Here is an 8,654-nt window from a genome sequence, read left to right as displayed (position 1 = left end):
AACAACCCCCAAAAAACAGTGCAGGAATAATGATTACAGCAGACTTCCTGGTACTGTTTCACTGTTGCATCCCAGAGGGACCCAGGTTATGACGCAGCTCAATCTGTCATACATTTCTTTGAAATATGTGGATTCTCCATCTATATTATGTTACCACAATATTACTGAAATAATACTGTTCAGCTGGTACTGAAGAATAATTAGGCAGACAAGAAATCTTCTTGTAAACAATACAGAAGGAAATATGTTACAAAAATTAATTTGGCTTCTCGAAGACAATATCCCTTCTATTCCCTCATTGTAAGTTCTAAGTCTGTTAATACTGTGTGGTTTTGATCTGCTAAGTTTCTCTTGAGTTTCTCAAAGGAAGTGGGCTTGGCATTTTATAGTTGCCTGGGAAGCACTGTCCATGCTTATGATTCCACAGAAATATTTTTAGTATGATGGAAAGCTTTCCATCACAAATAGCTGCTCTTAAGACTTGAAGCACTCTCTCTCTGTTTCCTTCTGTCGAGAGGCGGACCTAAGAACTCACTTCCTTAATTTCTTAATTCTTACCATTAACAGGGAAAAAAAAAAAAAAAAAAAAAAAAAAAAAAAAAAAAAAGAGGCGTTTGTGGTTTTTTTTAGGTTTTTCTTTTCTCTGTACTGACATATTAAATCGATCGTAAAGAACGCAAACAGTGTCTCGTAAGACGCTCCAGAACATTGGTGTGAGCAGATGTCTGAGGACGCCTTCCGCCTGTTCACGAACCGCCTAGGGCGGATCTCAGCCCCGGCTCTCCGACACCGCCTCTGAAACCCCGCCGAGTTACTCGCGCTTATGCTCAGGACTCCCAAACCTGTTTGTCACACCTCTTCCACTGGGCTCGGCGCCACCAACTATCATTATTTGAACTAAAGAAAGACGCTGACCCCCTGACCGAGCAGCACTCCGGGCTGCCCTGGCCGCTTCCCCCGCCTTTGTCGCCGCAGAGTCCTCCTGCCGTCATCGCTTCCCTGCCCGCCCTTCCTCCTCTCCTCCCAGTCCTGATTAGGAAAACGAGGCCTGTTACAAGGAGACAGTGAAGAGGAAAACACTAGAGATGCTGAAAGGAGAATAAGTTAGAGTGTATCTAAACTCCTAAAGCGCCCTGCGAGCCCCAAACACGCTACCGGGGTGTCGCCTCGCCTCCTCCCTCAGGCAGGGCTCAGCGCAACTTGCCCACGCAGGAGAAAAGACAGAGATGCCCTCAGGATTTTAGCTCAGGTTCACCTGTTTTAACTCACGGACCTGCTTCTCATGCTTTATAACGACTGCTTATAGCTTTCCTTTTCGAGTCTTTGCATTATCTGATAGCGAATAATTAGCAATGTGTAAGTGGGTCCCCCCTCTCGAGGTCATGGAACAGTCCGCCGGGTTCCTGGCGCCGAGCTCCGCGTTTAACCCCTTTCTTGCCGATCCCGAAGGATCTGCCTGACGGAGGCGGGGTGGGATCCTGCCTCGGGGTCTGCTGCGCTGGAGCACCCGGGCAGGTCAGGGCAGTGAACGTACTTCATACAGGCGGTGTCAAGCGAGGGCACCGAGTACCTACCCGAAAAACGGCCTTAAATGCAATCTGATAAAGTCAGCCAACGTGTCTCCTTCGCAGTGTTGTGTTAACGTGTGACAATGTTTAAACACTGATTGGGTAAACGTGTGTGGGTGGAGGGATGTTTTCTTGTTTGTTTGTTTGCTGGCTTGTTTGTTTCATGTGGAGAATTCTGTAGACCCTGTATAGACGGCTCCCACCTGTCCCCCAGGTATGCAATCTCCCGACCCCCGCGGACGGAGCTGCTGCTTTCCGCAGGTGGGCTCAGTCGTGTATGGAATATCAGGCTGTGAAAGGCGTGTCCGTGAAAGAGACAGAGGAGGCTTTATTCGCATGATGGGAGTGAGTCCACCGGCGCACACGCCCGCAGGGTTTTCTCTCTCGAGGTTTTGGAGAGCGCAGCCTCATTTTATCCTGAGCTCCCGGCCGCATGTTGCCCTCTTCCTTTCCCCGTCGGCTGAGGTACTAGGAAGGTACAGCTGTTCCGAACCGCCTAACACATATCCCCCGTGAACCTGTCATTTTACCCCAAAGTTGAGGCTTGTGCAGACTCTTGCCTTTTTCAGGAGTCAAGCTGTCTGGGCTCTGTAATAAGCCTACGGCTTGAAGTCACTAGATATATTAAGACTCAGATTTCAAAGACCTTAACACTCATTCCTTCACCCGTAGAATTACTGGTAAAGACATTAATGCACATCTTTCCTACCAGTTAGTTACCCCTCAAAAACGCTTCTCTTCAGCAATGACTGGAGAAATGGAGGTGTCCTGACCCTGAGAGGTGAGGTCTTAACCTGCCTTTCCCAATTTAAGCGCTTAAATGTCAAGATGTTACAGGGTTTTGACAATTCAATCCCTCAAAAAGTTTTTGTTAAACAAAACAAAAGCATATTAAAAAACCTATCATCTTCTAAATTCTTAGTCTCTTCAGTCTATTGCCATATTAAATACTAGAAACTCCATTTCTCTTCCTCACATTATCTCCTAGGGTCCCAGTACTGGATCCCTGTGGTGTTTACACTGATGTTAATGCCTCCAATTAAATGTTTTCCTTTCAGTATCTTCCATCTTTGACAAATTCTCCAGGCCAATATTCCTTCTTAAAAGCAAGCTTTTTCTTACCTTTCTCTTTTATTCTCTGATTGTCACAGGATAATGACATGAACCATATTGAACTGTATGGCAAGAGTTATTTACATTTTTTAGGAAGAAGGGAAGGAATATAGCTCAAAGTAAATGCAGGAGGAAATCGGTAATTTTACTCCAGTTTATTAAATTAATCCAAGTTATTAGTTTTAGGCCAGCCCTGGTAGCAAGGAACATGTGGAAAGACTTCTGGCAGAAAAGCTTCTGCAAGTTGCATGAGTGCCAGTGAGCTTTTTCTAGAAGCCTCACAAGTGATATGAATGGATCTACAAATCTGGGTTCCTTGTCTGCTTAAGGCTAAACAAGGGGAGTTACTTCTGCTGGTGTCAGACAAATACTGTATATTGATATAATATTTTCCTTTAACATAGTAGACATTAGAATATTTAAATTTATTGCAACTGCATAATTTCTTGTCTGAAAGTGTTTTGCACTTTCAGTTTATGTGTCCACATCAGGCCTGCTATCTAATCTAGAAAGTACACATGGTGTGCAACTGCGAACTTGGTTTTTAAAACTGAAGGGAGAAGGAAAACTCATTTTGCATAATAAAAAAAATATTATGCAAGATTTTGTTGAAAACATTGGAAATGAGTAATGTCTGCTTTTGCTTTGGATGAATTCTTAAAAAAAAAGTGTAAAGTAGGGTAGTGTACTTAACTACTGAATTTTGTTGTTTGCTTGTTTTCAATCAAATGTAGACTCTTCCTTTTCACAGGAGAAAATGTTGTGAGCGCTGGGAGCTTCTGAAGTGGAGTTTGATTCTGTTGATGTCCTGACCCCTCTCTAGGTCGAAATGTGCTTTTTACTCAAACCCTACAGTCTTGCAAGATGGGTTTGCCTCAGGTTTGCCTGCTTTTCACTGTTTGCATTTTGTTCTCACGCTGCTTCAAGAAAACTATGTATATTTTATATTTTAATCTATTTTGTTTACATATATCTCCTCTGGAAGGAGAAAGATGATTGATGATGATGTTCACCAACAAGGTTGAAGAGGTGGCTACCTGTGTAGCCAATCTTTGGCCTTCTTGTTAAAGTGTATATTACAAGATGGAGTAAAAAAAATAAAGTAGAGAGCTTTCCTGCTGACCTTTCTGCTGCCTGCTTTGTTCTTTCGTGTCCCTAACAGCGACACTTTGGGTTTTGTTGTTTGTTTGCTTTGGGGTCTTTGCACGTGGTGGTGCCCAGGAAGTTCTACTTGAACATGTGGAAGAACTTCTTTACTGTGCAGTGACCAAGCTCAGCAACAGGTTGCCCAGAGAGGTTGTGGAGTCTCCCTCACCTAAGATATCCAAGCCTGGACACAGTCCTGTGCCCTGTGCCTTGCTTGAGCAGGGATGTTGGACTAGATGTGATCTGTGAATGTATTTAGGTATGACAATACCCAGTTAGGTCATAAAAAAGCCCCTAAATGCTACATTGATTTGTGAAGATAAAAATAACACTCTTTAATAACTGGAGTCTATTTGAAATACACATGCTATGATACCTCAGCTCCCAAAAAATTCTGAGAATAGTTACCATGTCTCTCTAATGTCATAGTATATATCAATATAATTTTTAAATATTGGCCCTACTGGATGTAAAATTTGTCTTTACTATCCCTCTTACTATTGCATTAGATTTACTGCCTTAATGTTACAAGAGAGGATAGTAAGTGTTAGAAATCTTTCTCTGTCCTTTGAATGCTTACCCCATAGACATGATTTTTCCAGTAGTGCCTTCTTGTCCTTGTTTCAGGAGATGAGCAAATTGTGCCTAGTTGTTTTATTTCCCTAAAATAGTTATGCTGATTTGGTGGCTCATTAATTTGCGAGAAATCCATTATTTGTAATTAATATTTGCTCCAAATTACAGTTAGGGAACAGTTTCTAGGTTTTTTTACCTCCAAATGTGACATTTATGGCGTTCAAAAACATATACCGAAAGTTTTGGTCCAAAGAGGTGAAAAGTTAAAAAAAGGTAAGGTACCCACAGATCTTAGGTTGCAATTTTGAACGTACTCTGATGTAAATTCCAGCCTCCTGTCTGGAAGTTAGTTGATCTCTGAGCATGAAGATTTAGATGAAGCAGGTAGTGTGCAATCCATCCGCTGCGGTTCCGTCGGGAAGCTGCTGTCGCACTCCCGGGCTCCGCCGTGCCATGGGCAGCCGCGCTCTTACCCGCTAGATGGTGGTAGAGGAGCAGCTCTGGCTTCCCTGCTTTTACAGCGGCAGCTTCCCCTCCTGCGGGTTCGCATTCCCACTCGTGATAATCTCGTGGAAGTACTTTCAACAAGCTTCTTCCTTCTTTTGTAAAAAGTGAAGACTCCGGTAAGATTTTAAAGAAGGTTGAACTTGACAAAGAGAGAGGAAATATTCGAATCGCTCAGTGATTGTGCAAACTCATTAGGACACTTTGTAGGAATATCTGTTTCAGAAATTTGACATTCTAAACGGCATGAGTTAGACAGTCTTTTGTCTAACTCAAAAAGAATGGTTTAATTCATCACATAGCAATCTATCAATCCATACGACATGAATGATTCTGCGGAAGATCTCAGTTATATCAGAGTGATATAGCTTGAGTGATACAAGTACTTGGATATAAGCAATCGGAAAATAATCGTGTCCACCTTTTTACTCTGGGAATATATATATATTTTAACACACTTCTTTCTAATGCTCTACCTGGTTCTCACAATAATTTCTGCTTTTCATCCAGTTCCTGTCTTTATTTTTATTACTTACTGTAGTGTTGCATTTGAGAAAGAATAATTCAAAATACATCCAGGCACACCCAGGAAAACAAGAAAAAAACGTTTCAGAGTTTTGTTTCTGAAATAAAGGAGTTTTGTAACCATAGTCTTGGACATGAGATTTCCAAATATGAAACAGACAGATTTAGGAAGGAAAAAACAAACTGTAGAGCAAGTAGGTTAAAGAAATAGTAAAGCAACAGCATTAAAAAGTAGTTAGTATATAAAGTTGTCAATGTTGAGAAAATAAGTAATTTTTGCATATTATAATTATGTTTGTCGCCTTCTGCCAAATTTGTTTGTACCAGGAGTTAACTGACATTTGAAAATATATTTAGTGAAATGTAAGATAGAGTATTCTGCATATTAAGAGTTGGATCCATGAAGATTGCACGTAACAGAAAAATTAAGAGCTAATCTAAAGTGGTCCAAGAGATTTGTGAAAAATTATTCGACTCTAGAAAGCAAAGTTCATGCTTTCCCTCTTTACTAGTATTTATCCATGTGCCCATTATTTACATGTTTCAATATAAATAATGGGCACATGGATAAATAACTTTTTACCAACTTGTCTGCAGCAAACATTGGGCTTTCTAGGCTGTAGTTCCAGGTGTACTGGGAAAAATTTTATAACAGTAATTTTATTTCATGATAGTTTTGTTGTGATACAAGATGTATGTGAGTTTTACAGGTGAGGAAAAGAAAAATTATTTAGAGTTTTATCTTGAAATAGCAGGTAATGTCAATTTGAGTAAAGTGTAAAAAAATAATTACTTCATTCAAAATTTACACAGAAATGCACTGAGGAGCAAGACTTAGAATCAAAGGCATTTAGAATTTAGTTTAATAATCATTGTGATATGTAGAATTGTTATGTATTATAATAAACAGGAATACTCAGGACTAAAATCTACTTTATGCTCTTCTGCCATGTGATTTGAGTCCCCGTCTTTAAGACCAGCAAATGTGCATTGTGTTTTATAATGTATTCTTACAAATTTCATAAATACAACAATGAATTAGTTCTTCTCATTTAGTGTCTATTCTGTTTTACATCTAGCTATTTGGACAAATGAATAAACCTCCCTATCATGTTTCCCTCTTAAGTTGACTCAGTAGATGCAATTGCAGGCATAATACTTTTCTTATACCATTTAGAGAATCTGGTAATCTACTGATTATTTTGTGTCTTCAGTGATGAACACATATATTGTTTATTTCCAGTTTGAAACCAAAATAGTGATTACTAGTACTTTCATTAGCCTTGACAAAGTAAATTTTTCCATTAATAAAAAAGAAATTAATTAGAATAAAGATGGAGCTCTGTAAAAGAACTGTTGTAGTGTCACTGTGATATTGCTGAACTGGCCACTGAGAAAGGGAATATCTTCTTTCAGACCCAGTCACTGTTACCTGCCGAACAGTGTCAGTGCAAAGGTTGGAATTTCTTTGCCAACAGCATTTTGACTCGGGCAATTTCAGCTCCCTGGAAGCTATATAATGTAAGATTTCTAGTTAGAAACCTTCAGCTCTGTTGAATCAGAGCTATATTCATGCTAGAGTGGTTCACTCTTGTCCCATTTTCAACCCCTTCCAGTTCTTTAACAGAAGCTTCCCTTCCGTCTCTTCAACACTTCTTGCAGCTATTGGTACTGCAAACTTCTCTGCTTTAACTCCAGGGGTCTGGCTCATTCGTTTATTTAATCACAGCTAATTTCCAGTTTTCTACTCTGAGGTGTAAACTCTGTTTTCTAAGCCTTACTTTTGATTGCTAAAAATTCTGTTGTGTTTGTATGAAAGAGAATATACATGTTGTTGTTTATAATAGCTGCTTGTTAGTACAGAATGCCAGCAATCTGTATTGACAATGAGTCAGAAAACAACCCCCTCACCCCCTCACAATAATAAACCAATAAATAAACAGCCAAGGCAAGAAGGACTGAATGGGAAATAATCGAAGAGTAGAACAACTGAATAGCTCAGTTTAATGCTTATCTTGCTATGCTGTTTGTTCTGCTTAAAAATGGAGAATTTTTTTTTCCTACTAGTTTTTGAACTGACAAGAGGATCTGACTTCCATGGGCCTTTAAGGCCCACATAGAGATATTAAAGAAAAAAAAAAATCCAAGTAAATACATTTAACAAGTTATTATTTTGATTTTGGAGAGCAAATCTATACATGTTAGTAGACCAATCTTATTTCTACAGACTGTTCTAGTGCACCCGCAGTTTCTTTACTGTTCATTATAGGATTTTTTCAAAGGTACAAACTCTTCCAAATAAACTGTTTCAAGATTCAGGTACACTTCTAAATTGTGTAAGTTTCTGCTGGTAGAATTTAGAACAGATTCATTCTGATAATAGAAACTGTCACAGAAAAGGGTGAAAAGAGTTTACAGTTGTCTTAAAGCATCATTTAGGGCCTTGCTGTGCCCTAAAATGATAAGACTGTAGTTACAAGGTCCATGGCCAGGACACACCCAGATGTGTTTTCTCTTTTGCACAGATAAATCACCCAGTGGGCATAATACAGCCTCAGCTGAAGTAAAAAAGTTTAATTTCATACTGCATGTCTGCAGTGATGAGCACCTCTCAGAATATGGAAGAACAATGTATTAAGTCTTTTACTGAGGAAAAAGCTTATTTGAAAATTGTACATTTTAGTAGCTACTACAGACAGTGTGTTTTTTCTCTATCTGATTAACAAAAGAGCCTAATAAATAATAACATACTGCTCTATTTTCTGTTTCACTAGCTAGTGTGTGTCCTGCTAGGGAACTTTGTGGCTTGAAATGTGCGCTTTCAGAGAAAATTCTTGCTCATTGTTCTGCAAACATTTAATTTTTCTAAGTTTCCCTATTCTGACTTTGAGTAGCTATTGCATCAGACATAACAGATGTACTGCAGTATTATTGCCAAATCATATTATTTATCTCCTAAAATGTTCACAAATGATTCATTGAACAAGACATAAAAATAAATACAATAAATTAGACAACACATTAGCACAATATTCAAATTAAGGTGCACTTTCTAGAAAATACACATTTAAAATTATATTAGTTATATATCAAGACAGCAAAAAAAATGTATCCTCGAAAAAGAACAATGGGCTTAAAAGGTTTTCTTTTTCAGTTGTAAATTATCTTAAGGAAAAATTAATGAAAGTGTAGGTAAACCTTTATAATTGTACCAGACAATCC

General features: G+C 39.0%; 1 long non-coding RNA gene across 1 annotated transcript; it reads left to right on the top strand.

The window, feature by feature from the left end:
- The first annotated feature begins 604 nt into the window (after positions 1–604).
- LOC136374194 (uncharacterized) lies at positions 605–3,803 on the top strand. The gene is made up of 3 exons (XR_010745853.1): positions 605–1,782; positions 2,285–2,349; positions 3,433–3,803. It is a non-coding gene; the product is annotated as an uncharacterized lncRNA (long non-coding RNA).
- The last annotated feature ends 4,851 nt before the right edge of the window (positions 3,804–8,654 follow it).

Source organism: Sylvia atricapilla, chromosome Z (assembly GCF_009819655.1).
Source record: "Sylvia atricapilla isolate bSylAtr1 chromosome Z, bSylAtr1.pri, whole genome shotgun sequence".
Lineage (NCBI taxonomy): Eukaryota > Metazoa > Chordata > Aves > Passeriformes > Sylviidae > Sylvia > Sylvia atricapilla.
The sequence above is the reverse complement of the archived record's forward strand: the minus strand, read 5'-3'. Positions and strand labels throughout refer to the sequence as shown.